This window comes from Ciconia boyciana, chromosome 6 (assembly GCF_034638445.1).
Source record: "Ciconia boyciana chromosome 6, ASM3463844v1, whole genome shotgun sequence".
Taxonomy (NCBI): Eukaryota; Metazoa; Chordata; class Aves; order Ciconiiformes; family Ciconiidae; genus Ciconia; species Ciconia boyciana.
The window spans coordinates 26797452-26814587 of record NC_132939.1 but is presented as its reverse complement, the minus strand read 5'-3'; the positions used below and the strand labels follow the sequence as shown (position 1 = coordinate 26814587).

The 17136-nt window shown below is 37.9% G+C and overlaps 1 long non-coding RNA gene across 1 annotated transcript in view; it reads left to right on the top strand.

The window, feature by feature from the left end:
• LOC140653689 (uncharacterized) overlaps positions 1–15058 on the top strand; it is a 52010-nt gene extending 36952 nt beyond the window's left edge. Inside the window, exons 4-5 of the long non-coding RNA XR_012043188.1 lie at positions 8752–8894; positions 14973–15058. This is a non-coding gene — a long non-coding RNA (uncharacterized lncRNA). The remainder of the gene's footprint in view (positions 1–8751; positions 8895–14972) is intronic.
• Positions 15059–17136: the final 2078 nt, after the last annotated feature.

Below are 17136 nucleotides of genomic sequence, written 5' to 3'. Positions count from 1 at the left end.
CTTTAGAGCTTTGTGTTTGCTTGATGATATTCTGATATGTGACCTACTATTAGTATTTCTTATAGGAGCCTAAATTAAAAATATCAGTTCAGGAAAAAAAAAAAGTACAGCCTATTGAGCTGGGCATTTTATTGCTGTATCCGTAATGTGTTGTAATTAAAAAGAAAAGAGTGTATTTTGGAGAAGAGAGGTAGAGGGAAGGCAGAAGGCTTTGATTCATACTTAGGTTTCTGCTGCTCGCATTGCTAAATGTCAACCAGTGAGACCTTGTAGCTGGCAGCTAGTATAAGCCTGTTCTTAAATATTAGGGAGTAGGCTGAGCCTTGCATCAGGGGCAGATAATCTTATATCTGGTTACTTAGACTTTTATTTTTTTTCCTTCCTTCTTAAGCATTAGGTGTTGCTGTCTGTCAGCTATAGTATATTGAGCTAGATAAGCCAAAAGCTTGAATCAGGTACAACAAATAACAGCTAATCGATAATATGTTTTTGCTTGATCAGTATTGGTCCCTGCTTCATATTACTCTCTATATAATAGCATCTGTTTCATGTTCTTTGGAGCCTCTAAACAGAGGAGGGAGTTCATCTTATTCTCAGTGGTTTGCTTTATTTTTTTTTTTATTTATTTAATTCAGCCATAAGTTTCCAATTAAATGTTTATCTAAATGGTACTACTACAAGGTCTTTTTCCAGTTCACACAGATTTTCACTCCAATTAATACTTTTAATTCTGTATCTAGTGTGATGTAGATAGTAGATGCTAGCAACCACTCCGATTGCACTGTTCCACTCCTGTCTATGCTGCATCCTGTTTAAAGGCTAGCCTTTTTGCTGGGTTATACTATTTCAGATTTTACTACTGAAGTATTTGTGCTGTTACTTTATTTCTTCAAAAGCCTTTTTTGTAGTCTTGCTCACTCCTGCTGTAATGCTACAATTTGCCAGTTGTCTCAAAAGCTAATTTTTTTCACCAAGGAATAGAAAATCTGCACAGGTTATTTGCTGTTTCTTTGAATCTTGAATACTGTATCTGTTTACAGATGCAGTATCTCCAGAGGGCTAACAGCTGACCATGACTTGCTAAGGCAGTAGGGGTGACTTTGGTCTTGCCCACATAACTCACAGGTTTTTGGATGTCAGCAAATGTCACAGTGAACGGTATTTTCTCTGGTATTTATTTGTTTGGAAATGTTGGTAGATTTTGATATTTCTTTCCACATTTTTTTGTTATGAATAACTTTTTTTTTTTTTTTTTTGGTGTGGTTCCTTCAGTAATGGAAGTTTTCCTGCAATCACTCTGCTACAAACCATCATTCAGGTAACTGGTACAGTTTCTGTTGAAACACCTCTGGAAATTCATAACAACTGATGTCTGCTAAATGGGATTGCAAAGAAGAGCCGCTGTTCATAAAACTCTACATGCCAAAATCCATTTAGTGCTTCCTTTTAAGAGCCCCAACTGAGAAAATGCTGAGTTTTGTTAAGCTTGGCAAAGTAACATCTCTCTCCCCAACCAAATGCAACTAGGTGGATCTGTTTTAACAACACTGTTGGAAAGAGTATTTTGATATGCTTAACAATTGCTAGTTTAAATGCACATTTTCTTCAGAGTATGCAGAAACCTACACTGCCCTACTGCCTGCAGGGTTTGTATGTCCCTATCTGCAGTTTTTGACCTCTACGGGGAAAGTAAGTTACACACACTTAAAAAGAACTATGTTTGTGTATCTCATTCCCTTTGGGTTATCTACTTGGCTGACAGGAGTTAAGGTAGAAAATCACAAGGAAATGCATAGCAAGGCTCTGGAAAACAACAGAAGAAGTATCGATTAGGAACAGCCTTTCCTGACTCTGCATCATTTCTACACCAAACCCCAGGTTGGAGGGATCCTAGTGACTGAAAATGCTGACTGAAGCAAGAAGGTGAGCGAACAGGTTGTGAGAAAATTGAAGCTGATAAAGAAATACAGGAACAGCAAGTATCTGTCTGTCTAAACCCAAAGATGGGAGTCAGCTGATCTTACCCAAATTATCATTAGAGACTGAGCTTTTGTAAGAAATTTTGTGTAAAGGTCCTTTGTGTTAAGCTAGTATCCAGAATTTAAGGATCCTTTTGATCATTGAATAAACTCTGTCTTTGAATGAAAGCAGAATTTTTGCCTAGTTAACATTATGGGTCCCCATAGAAAGAGGTCTAAAAATTGGTGTATGTATTATCTTGCTGGCCAGGTCTTAATATGGTTGACAAATGCAGCAGGACCATGTTGTTTTCAGGCAAAGGAGGTACAGAAGCTGTGACTATTACCTGTGCTTGAGACAGATGGAAAGGGTCCAAGGCATAGTTAGACCTGTAATATCCTTCCTGTTTTATTCCTCTTCTACTGCAGAACATGGTTGCTGTAGTGCTCACATTTCTTGTACTTTCATCCATGTGATTTTTTCCTCCCCTTTCTTTACGTAAAGCTTACTCATTGACCACAATGTCTTGGTCTGCTTATGTGCTTTTCGTGACACACTAGATGTTATTCCCAAGAACATATATCGGTCTCCTTTTGCTCTTTCTGTTCCATTGGACGTGTTTGTTTTGGGGTTTTTTAATGCAGAATGAGCTTTATAACATTTAGCAGGGGTAGGCCTCATCACAGATTTCTCACATCCATGAATAGTTAGAAATGTACAAATTATGTGTACCTGCCAGTATTCATAAAACTGTGTTTGTACTTTATTTTTCCTGGCTCCTGATCCACTGAGACTAATTTAATCCTTTTTATTGTTTCCTTCATTTGGAATTGCAATATTAATCAAATAGTACCATTTTCTCATCTGCGCTTTCCCCCATTATGAATGCTTGGATGCACAATGATCTTACTTTTAGCCAGAGAACAAAACATTGTTGCTTCACATCGCTTTTTCTTTTCTGAGTTTGTTCATTGAACATAGAAACAGAAGTCTTCTCTTGTATTACTCCTGGAAAATTTTATTGCTACTGCACTGTAGTCATGATCAAGTGTATGTTTTCTATTGACTAAAATTTCAAATTTTTGAGAAAAATATATACCACTCCCATCTGAGATTGGAGGACAGCCAATGTTGCAGAACAAAGAAGCTTGATTCCCAGTAAGGCTAAGTGCTTTGGACAGACCTCAGCAGGCTTCCCACCTCTGCAGAACGTAGAGAGAATAAAGCATTTCCTGTGCTGCCACTCTGGACCCTAGTCCAGCTTTTGTTGAATTAGAATTTAGAACCGTATATGAGAATTCATTTACTCAGTAAATTAAATGCTTTTATGTGAGCCTGGGTATATTTAGAGCTTGGTTAAGAGGCTCCCACAGTAGTTTGAGTACTTTTTTCCCCCCTCATCCTATTCCTATTGTCACTAATATCTATAAATCTTAATTGAAATTACAGAGCTGACAAAATGTGCTAGTCTGTAGTCAGCTGGGATGAGAAGTGACTCTCTGGTCCTGGGCCAGCAAAGGAATCAACACTGTTTAACCATTTCTAATTGCACAGGATCAGTGCTTTAAGGTTCAAAACAAGATTGTCACACCTCAAAGTTAAAGTTAAATACAATGGGGCGGGGGGGGCCGCAGAAGTCCACTGCTCAGGACTATGCACACTCAGTGTGGCTCTGAATACTAACCCATTAACAGGCAAGGTGCTTTTTATTTAAATGCTTGTTTCTTCTGACAGCATATTACTTAGGAACTTATTTTTAGAGTTAACTCTTGGAGAAGGATCTATCTGAAATGAGGATCTATGTATTTAATCACAGGTTGAACAATTTTGAGGTAGATGCCAGGGAACTGCAGAAAATACTTGGTACCTGGTGAATCAGTGTAATCTTCTGGTATAGAATTGATGCTATGTTTAATTTTTTGTTGAGAAGTTTGGTGCCATGGCCAAGATGAGTTGTAAAATGAAGGATTAGGACTTTGTACAGGAATTAAACAGTTTTCCAACACAGAAGGAAAAATTCTGAATTATCCACACTGGAATTCTGACGTATTTAATTGATGTAATTTCAGCTGTGCCTGTGTAGCACTTTCTCTCGTGCCTCCACATTCCCATTACAATGAGTATATCCATCTGTCTGCAGCAGGAGTGTGGGATATGACCCTGCTAATCTGGGTTGGAAACTCCCCTCTAATTTTTCATTGCATAATTCAGATCTCTCTGCAGGTGTGCATGTGTGTGTGTCAGGGGGCAGTCCTGTGAAGAATTATTCTGCCCTAATTTTTTGTTTTTAGCTAACACTTTGGGTCAAGAATGCCTTCTGGACTAATTCTCATCTGTCCCCTAGAGCTCAATTTAACTTTTACAGCAAATACCACCTTTGCTGTGCCTCCTGCTCTGAGGTGTTTGCAGCTGTTAATATCTCCATAAGTCTCAGTGAAATGAGGTGGTTTGTTTCTTGTGTTAGTCCCTTATTTGAACTCTTACTGGGACACTCTGCAGGCTCCACTGACAGAAGGTGCCCTCCTCCTGCCCCTGACTTTATCACGCACCGGGTATATTTAATCTCCCCCTCCCTGATGTGGTCTGAGGGCTTTAGCAAGCTGTTGCCATCTTCCTGAGGAGAAAGAGCTCTAGGGAGAGACATGCTAGACTGATGGTGAGAGAGAGAGGAGGCTTTTAGATACTTTGTGTGCTGCATGTCAAAGAAGAAAAACACCAAGAAGTTAGAATGAGCAGGAAGGTCTCCACAGACTTGACAGCTGAACTTCTGAATGAACTGTGAAGTGCTTTTTAGCTCTTCTGTGCATTAGCATTTAAGATGGCAACTGCTCTTGAAGATGAGCACTCTCTCTGCCTTCTGGTGACTTCTAGTGTTCACCCAGAACACTATGGAAGGTATGAGGAAAACACAGTTCTCTGGCTTTGCTTCAAGAAATTAGGGCACTTGGGCTTATTCCGCTCAGAGGCTCTACTTCAGAGGAGAGCGCTCTTTATAAGCAAACGTACAAAAAACTCTCAATCACTCTTCCACGGATGATCATACAGATTTGAAACAGATTCCAGAATTTAAATGATCAGTCTCAAGGCTCTTTGAAAAAGTCAGTTGTGTCTAGATTGTTCTGGTGGATGGTGAGAAGTCCATAAGTTCTGTGTGAAATGTTGCATGGTGTTCCCCTGTGAGAACCTCAGCATGGGTACAGAGAGGGGCCAAGTCAAAAGACAGTGTCAGTGGAGAGGCTATCAGAACATGAAAAAAAGGGAAGGTGCATACAGTATCCAAGGATACTGGTAAGGCAGTGACCTTATTGCAGTCCCATTTAGTCACAGAATATAACCATGAAGGCATGGGCAGTGGTTACAACACAATATGGACAAACCTTGTTTGGGAGGTGTTGCTGTACATAGACACATCTTTCCCAGATAAATGTTTTTTGTTTTCTTTTTTTTTTTAAAAGTAGAACACGCAGTGTGCTTTTACTTAAAATAAGTAATAATGATTAAACAGTAATTAAAAATAATGACTAAATCTTATGAGAGATGATTCTGTTTGTTATGCATTAATTGTGGGCCTTAAGAAGGTTCACAAGTTCAAAGGAAAGATTTTTCAGCAAAGCTTTTCAGTTGTGTTCCTCCTCCAAGTCTATGCTCTTATGGAGCCAATTTCTCCTGTTCTGTGAGGTTTTTCTGGGGGGTGGAGTGGTTGTTCTTTGTTTCCATGTTTGGGAATCTTAACTACTTATTCGAAGCAGCCATTACCTTTCATCCTTGGTGTTTCCTAAAGACTTTTAGGTATCATTTTATAACATTTTTCCTCTGACTCAGCTTTCTGATGCTTAACAAAAAAAGAGTTCCCCTCTAGATTGCAAATCTACTCCTTCAACCACTCTGTGTGCCTTCTCTGTCACTTTAGGATCTTTTCCTTAGTCGTTTGTATTGCAGTACACTCCACACTTTAGCTGGGCTTGACAGGCTTTCCTTTTTTACCTGTTTATTGGGAAACTGATTTGCACATAATCCAGACCTAGATTTTGCTGTGTTGTAATTTTGTCTAATACTTTAAGAAGATGACCTTCTACACACTAATCCTGGAAAAGTGAGTATAGCTGTTATAAAAATGCAGATTATTCTGTCCAGCTACAAGGGAAAGGAAGGAGTTCTTTAACTGTCATTCTTTTTTTCCACCCCTCATTTCTTTTTGTCATTCAGAAAGAACTCCAGAGTCAGTCAGGAGCTTTGTAATAATGGAAAAACATAGTTCCTGATATGATCCAGCAACCAGTTCTATTCAGTAGTAATATGAATGCAAATTAAGACCATACACAGGGTTATTAAGACCACCCTAATAGTGTAAGATTGCTATTATTTTTAACTCCTTTTTATCATTTAGAAGGCTTTTTGTCTCACTGCCTTGTTTACCATCACAGCAGTACTCTCTTTCAGTGTCACTTTATCCGCTTCCAAATAGAGCAAAAACAGTTCTTTGTTTTGAACACAGAGAGTGTTTTACACAGAACACTACTGAAATATGGTGATTTTGAATATGAAGTATGCTTAGAATTTCAGTAGGGTTCAATTTTCATTAAATCTGTTCTAGAGGAAATCTAATGTAATGTATTATTTCATGATTTTGCATCCTAAATCAAGAGTTACTCATGCTGAAAACTGAAACTTTAAATCTTCTGTCAAATTTGACATTATATATATAAATTTAGCCAGTAGTTTGGCAAATATTAGAAGTGCTTCTAGAACAAGAACTTTGAGGCTGAGAGTGGCAGTTGAATTACCCAGATTCAATGAGGTTAAGGAAGCTGAAGGAACTTTTTGACTCCTTTCTTGTAAGTGATTTTGTAAAGAGAACTTTTTCCTCTGCCATTGCTATCCTTGACAAATCTGTTATAAAAGTTAAAACATTTATCAAAACTGCCACAGATCCTATGACCTGTAGAAGAAGGACTATCAGACCTTAATTGCAATAGCTGTGTAATTTCAGAACTTCCCTTCCCTTGTTCACCTGCTCTCTGACCTTTTTGTCAGCTTCTAATTTCCTTCTGTAATTGATTCTTTCTCTTTCTAGTACAGGAAACTATGGCAGCAGATGCATCTTCTTAGTACAGTGGAAGATCCAAACAGTGCTGTTGAATGCCTAGCAAATTTACTTGTATCTATTTTACAATCAAGTTTTTGGAAAAAAGGTAGTTTGAACAAGTTTCAGATGAAAAAGAAATTAGTTTCCCTAAATCTTGAGGTTGTGGGTGTTTTGTTTTTAATACATAAACCTCAGTAAGGACTTCAGCAAAAATTTGAAGATAGTGTTTTAATACAGCTTTTTGGTTCAAGACTTGCTCATTTCAGTGACACATGCTAATGGAAGCAAAACCTGTTTACTCTGCTTCAAGGGACAGCTAATCAATTGAGACAGGGTCTGAAGAGTGGAATTGGAATAACCTCTGAGTGTACCCTGAGAATACTTGTGCACTCTCATCCAAAGTGAGGTTTCTATGTCTTTTCTATATCATGATACCTCTATATCTTTTTTCCTTTAAGAGACTTCTGTTTCAGCACTGTGTTTCCCAGCTTTCCCTGCATATCACTGTATTTATTGACTGATACAGGAGAGCGTGATTTGTGGATCTACTCATGAATGCCCTTACCTTACTGGGTAATCAGCAACACTGTCAGTAACTGGAAACACAAAAAACCATGGGCTTTAGTTCTAGGCTACTCCAGTTGGAAGTAATGTTTAAATAAATCAAAGTATCACTTAATAAGATAATGTTGTTGGCAATTAGAACAACTGGATTCCTAGAAATGACCTACTTCTTTTACACACCTCGTAACCACAAACTTAAAAAATAAAGACATGTCATTCTTGTCGAACTATAACCAAACAGGCCCACCTACAGTTTTACAGAACAGAGAAGAAAGTACACTAGCAGGAAAAGAACTGTAATTTTTCATGTCCTATTTATGCCTGGGTTTAGGGAAACAAAGCCTAATACACTATATTTGCTTTAGACATTGTACTGTCTTGTAGTCCATAAACCTTTTCTGCTGGCCATGTCTTTTGTCACTTGTTATTAAAATGTTTAGGATACTGGAGAGTAGAGGGCCAAGACTAGATCTTTACTTGGGTGTTTGAATCACAAAATTGATGTGCCTGTATAATCTATTCAGAATTCAAGAACTGACTGATACTAAAATTTTTGTTATCATGTGGAGCTATCAGTAGGGACTGAGTAGTCTGCATGACAAAAATGAATAAACCCAACCAAACTCAAATCTTATACTTAAAACAGCCTCCACTTTCCCCCAGGGAAAAGTTTTCTAGAACTAGCTCTTCCACAGCCACAGAGAGCCATGGTGCTACGAAGAGGAATGGCGTAGAGAATGCATGTGTGTAGGGAAAAGCACAAGCCTGTAAATACTATGTAGTCCTCATGGCACACACTAAATGCAGGCTTCCTTACCTTGCCTTAATTATCTCTTTTGTTTTTAAAAAATAACCTTATGACAACTGAAGGGGCAGCCCTTTGCACTGAGGAAAGAACCGATTGTTTTTCAAAGTTTAGAAGGGAGATATATACTTCATATCTCTATCCCCCTCTTAAATTTTACTAGTTTGGTTCCATCTAGAGACTGCCAGAACAAACATGGGCCTCTGCTTTCTTGTCTTTAATACCTTTTGTGTCTCATGCTATTTTAACCACTTTGGACCTGGGTGGGGATATGCATCCATCTAGGGAACAGCCTACTTGTCTTACCCTGTCTGTCTTGATTTCCCTTCCTTTCAAGGGGTTATTCAAGACATCAGCTAGTACCATCCTTGTTGAAATCAACTGTGGCTTGAAGAACAGCTGTCTCTGGAGATCAAGTATCCATCACCAGTTTCATTCTCATCAACTAGATCACTTCAAGATACTCCTTGAACTATTAAGGTAAGTGAAAAGTATGCAAGTTTACAGAATTTTCTAAAATTTTACAAGTCAGTAAACATTTCACACTCTTCCATGCCTGGCAAGGTAGAGTTACTGTCTCTGAGAGAATATTTTAAGGAAAGACTATGTCCAAGTAGGACTGAAAGAACAGAAGTGCAATCCACATCACTTATCAATACAGTAATCCACAAAATGGAAACTTAGATTTTGCTATTATGCCTACCAAAGAGTACAGGAAGTTGTTATGATTTACTAAGAAAAAAAAGCTGTGAATAACTGCTGGGCTAAAGCTGTCATACATAAGAAACTGGCATTCACCGTCTTCACTTTCCTGGGATCAAAACATTCTAACACTCCAGAAACACTGTGTACTAATCAGGCTGTAGTAAAAATTTGCTACAAATCAATAACAATATCTACCTGTTCTTGGGTTTTGTTGTTGTTGTTTTTTTGTGTGTTTTTTTTTTTTTTTTTTTGGGGGGGGGTGTGGTATATTTCTATATCTAAAAGTGTTCGTCTCTGATACCAACTTAATACAAGTAAACATCTAGCATTCTAGGGGTATGGTCCATAGCTATGCCACTTAGCATAAGTACACAGTATTCTGAGACTGGACAGAATTAATTGATAACCTTCCTGAAACAAGTTCCTCAGTCCTGGAGGTATCTGCCTCTCTTCATGAATTCAAGGGAGGCTACAGGACATAGCATAGACCAGATATCTAGATTAAGAAGCTCAAGTTGTGCAAGGTGACTTTGTATGCAAGAGCCTTAATGAAGGCTAGTTTTGTCCCAGATCAAGAAGTGTCCTGGTGCTTATGGCATCAACTGTCATTGTTAAATTCATTCATTATTCAGTATCACAATCCATGAAGACTTCAGAAAAATCCAAAAGAGCTGTCTCTAAAATCATAAACTACATATGGAAGATGCAGCTTAATACACTTCATGCTGAATCTTCGGTCCTTGCTTCCAACCCTTTGGAGTACCTAGGACAATCCAGAGATCTCTTACAGTTAAATGTTATAGTGCTGAACTAAATGAAACTCTTAGTTAAATGTTATAGTGCTGAACTAAATGAAACTCTTTTCCTTGAAAAGGCCAGAAGGTTTATTCCATCTTTTGGGAGATGCCAGATTGGCTTTAGAAAAAGGAGGCTCACAGCCTGAAAGTTTCATCATACACAGGCTCACTTCCTTTTAATTTTTCAGAAAACATGGGATATGGAGAAGATAGGAGATATTTCAGTGTGGGAGATCTGCTGCTTTTATTATACGTTATGGGTCTGCTTCCTGGTAGTAACTCAGAGCAGAATCTTTACAGGGCCAGTGGCTCTTTGAAATCATAAAATTATTTTAATTCCAGTCTCTTCTTGATCCTCCTCACTGACTTTTCTCCCAACTACAGCTGAAACAGGATATTGAAGGTACTTCTGAAATTCAAAAGGAAAAGAATAATACCCATTCCTTTTCAATGACAATGACAGAGCTTTGTATGCCTTTCTTTCATGTGAGGTATTTCAGATTTGCCAACTCTGAATTCACAATGATGAAAGGTGACCCAGGCCAAGTGCCAGAATGATTCAAAGCAGTTGACATGCAAAGAGGTGTTCTCTCCTATCTATATATTTCACTCATATGAAATAACTGCAAGTTTGTATAGAAGCACTATACTAGATAGCTTTGGAGGTTCAGGAGCTCAAAAAACCAGTTATCCTAGTCTTGCACTGTCCTCTACATCAGCTAGTTCTCAAACAAATATCTTTGAAAGAACAGGTATACTGTTTTGCAAAGATAAATAGGCTTAGCAACCGGAGTATAGCCAAAAAAAGAAATACTCCTTCTTTAGAATTCTTCTTTAGATTGACGTGGAGATCTACTCAGCATGTTTCCTGTTTCATAAATGCTGTTGTTTGTGTACATCTATACAGGCCACACTTAAATAGCATAGTTCCAAGAGTAATGGTAAGATCAAGTTTTCATGCCTACAGCGTTTCTAAACCAGTGATGGGGAAAAAAAAGCATAGAAAAGAGAAAGTAGCAAGAAAATAATAGAAACTTAAACAGTAAATGTATCCTACAAGTTCTAAGGAAGCACCGGAAGCCACTTCAGTGAGCTGGAAATGTGCATTCACATGCAAAGCTGTGAGTCAAGCGAGATACAGCTGAAGGAACAGATTTGGTAAAAGCTCAGATGGAAGGGGAAGGGAAGAAGTAATACATGACCAACGCAGAAATAGGATGCATGTTTTGTCTGATATCATAGTGCCTCTTTGGACTGAATGAGAGGTAGAAATGGTAATTAGACATGGCTTGAGGCATGCTGGCTAAGCTGAGCAATGGGAAGTAGCAGAAGAGATTAGTTTCTCCAGGGAACACACAATGTGCATCGGTCTAGCTAGACAGCCTTGCTTCTGCATCTTCTTTGTTTATAGTGCAGCTGCTCTCAGCTGTCAAAGAAAACTCTCTATGTTAATCTCAGGCATATCTTTACATATTTACTATTATTACTTTACATATATTGAGGAAAGTATGAACTGACAACCTACTCCCTGGTTTAGGTTTCTTAAGCAGACAAGAGAAAAGATTTCATATTCAGCCTAAAAAGTGTTTTTGCTACTGCAACTAATGTCCAGTCCAGAATTAGTATGTTGATAGAGACTTTAAATGGCATTTTCTCTGCATTTAAAGAAAGTACTTGTCCCATCTTATTATCTGAAGATAAGCAGTGATCCAAAAGTGGCAATAATGTTTACCTTTTTTAATAGTTATATCTTGTAGCTTCATATATGGGCTAAACATTGAGTCTATCCCTTTTGTAGGAATGAAAAGCCATTGACATCTGAGGATGGAGAGCGAATTGATCCAATACCTGTGGAAGCTACAGTGTTTTTAACTATAGCATTGTGTGTATTACGATTTCGTACTGTAGTTAAAAAGGTTAAGGAAAAAAGACTGAAGCTCTAGTTTTAGTTAGATGTGAGTTGTCCTTGTTTTAGCTAAGTATTTAGTTCCCTCAGTCAGAGATCTTTTGTAAGGATTATTTTATTCCTTAAAATACCAGTATAATTGACAGGGACTGACTGTTATGATGGCAGACTGTGATAATTAAATTCCCATTCTACACAATCGAGAGCGCCCCTGCAGGGAACACAGAGATGCTTGGTAGACAAAACAGCAAAAGAGGTCTTTAGCCAAGGAAGAACAGGTACAGAACTTCCACTTCCATGACTGTCACTTCTTTTCTTCTACTGGGTGCTAAATTTCAGTAGAGAATTTCCTTAAACCATCAACCTTTTGTTCTTCCCTTCATTATTTCCTTAAGAATTTTTGAGAACTCCCTTGGGATTATAATGTCTGAACTCTTTTTAGATTAAGAGCTTTTGTTTAAATAAACTTTCCCCTTTTCCTTAAAATCACTTTACTCTTATTAATTAAAACCGACCTTTGAAGTATAATAGTGATTACAACCTGATCTTCTGCTCTGCATACTGAACTGGGACACCTGCTCTAGTTCAGAGTGCTATAAAGAATGTTATTCTTTAACTAGAGTTTCAACATGATCTTAAGTCTTTTGAAATGAGGAGAACTAAACATGCTGATTTTCAAGCACAACTTGCTAAACATTTTGCAGTCGTTTCCATGAAATATCTGAGATATCATGCTCCAAAGAACTTGAATCAAATGTGAAACTGGTTGTAAAATCAGTGAGATGGCCCTGAAGGAAAATTTATTCTGTTAATAGTTGCAGTTGCCATACAAGTACATTAATTTCCTCTGTCAAGAAATTAACTCTTTTCTAGATAATATTGTTTCCATGTAAAACCAAGCTGCATAATCCTTGTGAAGTGAGACTACTTCTAGTCAGAAAAAACATGCTTTATGTAACACACAGCTCGATTATAATTATATAGCTATACTAGAAAGTCCTCTTTCTAAACATGAAAACCAGGTGAACTCCTTAAATACTGTAACCCATGCTTTAACAAAAAACCTTGCTCCTGACTTTCATTAAGTGAGCATGTGTTTGAAGCATGTGTGCCAGCAAGTCTTACAATGCATGGAGAAGGGGAAAAAAAACCCAAACCCTACACCAAAAACAGACCAGAAAAACTTATGATCAAGCCCTTACTTATGCTGAACAAAATTATAGAATTGCCTTTTTTGTTTTAGCTGTATGCTCAGACTCACCCTGCATATAATCAGACTCATTCCTAGTTGAGCTCTAGGGATCCTAAGCAGAAGAAGAAAAATGTTCAAAGTGGAAGCTTGGTTTCATACACTTAACAATTTTGGAGCATGGAGAAAGATACTCGTCTTAGGGGTAAGGCTAGGACATCAGGATATTTCTTATTAGGAAAGTATACAAATAGCATAGATCATCAGCTGGTAGTGTAAGTTTAGTCAATGGAGCCACTGCCAATTTAGATAAGTTAAGGATCCTGCCTACAATTTTGTATTTTTCTTTCCCATCTGCCCTTCTGGAGGGTCTGGAGCAATTGTCTGCTTTGGAAATTAGAACAGTGAGGTGCAAGTCCTGTATCTCACTGACAAACTGAATAGCCTTGAGGAAACAGCCTGGGGAAGTCTCCAAAATGGGATCGTACTGTGCTTGTCACGCTAATTAAATGCAAATGGTAAAGACACAAAGCTCTAGTTTTCCAAGGTAGCAAAGCTAGGAAAAACACGACAAAATGAGTTGGGCAGTAGTCTGCAAGTGTCAGCTTTAAGCCATTATATTTTAAGGTGAAGGAAAGACTTCTGTGTTCTGCTCTGTATTCTTTGAAAGGAGTTTTTAAGGAAGAGATTAGCAGAAGGAAAACAAGTCATGGACATAAAGGTCAGGAGGCAAAAGGAAAAGCAGTCTAAGGTGAAGTGGCTATTTCATTTCCTTCCAAGCTCTGTTGAAACAGTTAAGCAAGACCAAAAAAAACCCCACGAAACCAAAAATCCCCAAACAAACAAAAAAACCCCCCAAATCCTAGCCTAAAACCTACCAAACAAGCAAAAAAACACAAAACAAAACAAAACAAAAAACCACAAAAACCCCCCCAAAACCTAAACCCCACACCTTGCTACTTATCTACCACCTAGTGACTGTGTTGCTCTGGCTTAGGAGTGGGGTGCTAGATGCTACTATAATGGGGTCAACCCTTGCGCTGTACTCACATTAACAATAGATGCGAAATGCTGCACGAGTATCAGAACTGGTTTTGTTCAGGAATTTTCCAGCTGTCAAAGTTATTAAAGAGTAGAAAGCCTGATTGACTTACTCTACAGCAACTTAATGCAGAGCCAAGTAACTTCCCCCTGCCATCCTTCCCTAGTTTATTAGAGTTGAATCATATACTTCAAAATTAGTGACTGGTTTAAGAATCATGATCTCTGAATGATGGGAACTGACCCTATTGCTGCACCCCTTTCCCTGTGATTGGAGCAAGCATCTTACTGGAATTCTTCTAGCAGTTCAAAACACCTCTCAGAGCTAATAGCATGTAACCCATTTATAATGCCTAAATAGTAATTTTCCATTCAAATTACTCTCTACCTCCTATTTTTTATTAGCTGCATCTTCAAAGATAGCTTTGTGTGCAACTAAATAATTCATCATTTTTTATTATAAGATTGAACTTTTAAAAATACAGATACTCACAACAGAAGTGGTAGTGTACTTTGCACCTAGAAATGTGTTTGCAAAACATTCAGATTCTTCACTGGGACTTACTAGAAAGTGCAAATGTAGACTCATTTATCACAATCTTAAATTCTACATGTTTCTTTAAATGCTGATTTTTTGCAAAGGCTTTAATTCCCCATATGGAGGCACTGAGCACCAGCCCATTTTGTTCCTGGCAAAACTGGAGGAAAGCTTATTTCAAATTTCTAATTAAAATTCTTTCTTGCTGCGTAAGGAGCCCTGATGGGATTCCTCAGGGTAGTTGGATGGGTTTCTGATTGAATTACAACTGGCCCGATTGCGTGAATATTTCATTTAAATGTTGTGAACTGAAAACAGCAATTAACGACAACCTGAATAACAAAAAGCACTACTTTACCTTCAATCCTTTCTTCTCCCACAGTTGATTCAAATTAGATGCTTAGTCACTTGGAAAAAAAAACACCAAACCAACCCAGAAACAAAAATCAAGCAGGAGTCACTATATGGGAAGAGGAGATGACTACAGTCATCACCCTTGAAGTCAGGAACACTTTGCCTGGAGGCGATGATTGTGTATGTGACACTGTTGCAGAACTGCCCTCATGAAGCATGACTGTGCTCCTGATCTGCCAATATCCTACACTAACTTTGGTTTCTGTCCAATCTCACCTAAGGTAATTTAAGTTTATCTTCTCACCTTGTATTTATCAATAACATCACCAAGTTTTTTACTAGAGAACTACATGCCCCTAGGTTCACTGGGGAACACTTGCTAATCTGGTTAAAAATTCTGAAACAAACAGATTGACCAAGTCACAGGCTTTTGGGTGGATTGCCCACACTTACAAATGAACATTTTGGCTAAGGCAATTAGGAGTGATCCAGCTGTGTCTGATTCCCTGGCTGGATTATAGATGTCTCCTAAAGCATACAGTCATATGAGCTGCTACTTAGGGTGAAAATACAAGAGTTTGGGAAGTCTTATAGCAAAACTAAATGCTGGGAGTTGATAAGGACATGCAGTTTTTTCTGATGTGTTCTGGAAAGCCACTACTGACAACTTTGACAGGGTCTGTATGTACCCTGCCTTTAGAGAGTCTGCTCTTCTTTTTTTTGAAAGTTTGTCAAAGTCTTAAAATTAAAAAGCTCATGAGAATTGGTCTAAAGTTCCACTGTTCCAAAAATATTCTTAGTTGATGGCTGATAGGACCTTGACAACTGGAAGAAAATAAGTTTATTAATGATAACCTTTACCATTAATTGTTAGTGATCCACAGTGTTAATCACGTTTAAATTGTCAACTTGATTATCATAATTGTAACAGCACAGTGACTAAATCAGGATAAGTTATTAGTAGGACTAATGTGTTCCTATCATAGAGTTTTCAGTGACTATCAATATCCACAGTTAAGAATAAAAACCCTCCTTGTGTTCCCATATCAGGAATAGCTCAAATTAAGCTAGAAGAGCTTAAGCTATAGAAGAGCTATACTGGGAAAAAAAAAACAAACCAAAAAAAAACCAAACCACAGAGCCAGTGAAAAGGACAGGAAATAAACCCACAACTTAATTAGTCTTCTGCAGCAGCCATAGTGATTTCATATGTATAACAGAGCACAAAGCACTGCATGAGGATCAATGTTACAAGCCTCAGATGCAAGGATATGGCCTTATTCTGGCAGCTGTGAACTGTTCTAGTGCTGGCTGTCCGTTGTCAGCCACTGAATAACATCTTTCACTTTGTCTTATTAGTGTGATACCATCTCATAGGCTGATTCTTCCACAGAAAAAAGAGCCCCCCTACTTAATTTCAGTATTCCTCAAACTGATGTTTCAGTTGGAAATACACCAAAATTGCATTTAATTATTTAATTGTGCTATTCTTCTAGAATAGCTAGACTACTTCTAGAAGCTAGAATTCTTCTAGAATAGCTATAATTCTTCTAGAATTCTAAGCTTCCTTCTTAGTGGCAAAATTCTGTAGATTATAGCAAATAGTAATAATATAGTTTTATATTTATATAGATGTAACAATAATATTATAATTTATCAAATACAATTTGAAGCATATTCTGCATATGACTTATTAAATTTGCATTTCATTGGTCTTTTTCTACAGGATAAACTTCACACCTAAAGGGTTTTTATAAAGCATTTCCCCCCTTGTACCGTTTTTCCTTTGTTTTTGAGCTACTATCCTCACATTAGGAACAGTTTTCTCAAATGTATTCTGACTGAATTTCTCATTCTAGTTTTGGTTCCAAACACCTCTCCTATGAAGAAAGGCTGAGAGAGTTGGGGTTGTTCAGCCTGGAGACAAGAAGGCCCCAGGGAGACCTTATTGTGGCCTTCCAATACTTAAAAGGGGCCTGTGAGAAAGATGGGGACAGATTTTTAGTAGGGCCTGTAGCAATAGGACAAGGGGTAATGGTTTTAAACTAGAAGAGGGTTGTTTGTAATAAGATATAAGGAAGAAATTTTTTACCATGAGGGTGGTGAAACACTGGAACAGGTTTCCCAGAGAGGTGGTAGATGCCCCATCCCTGGAAACATTCAAGGTCAGGTTGGACAGGGCTCTGAGCAAC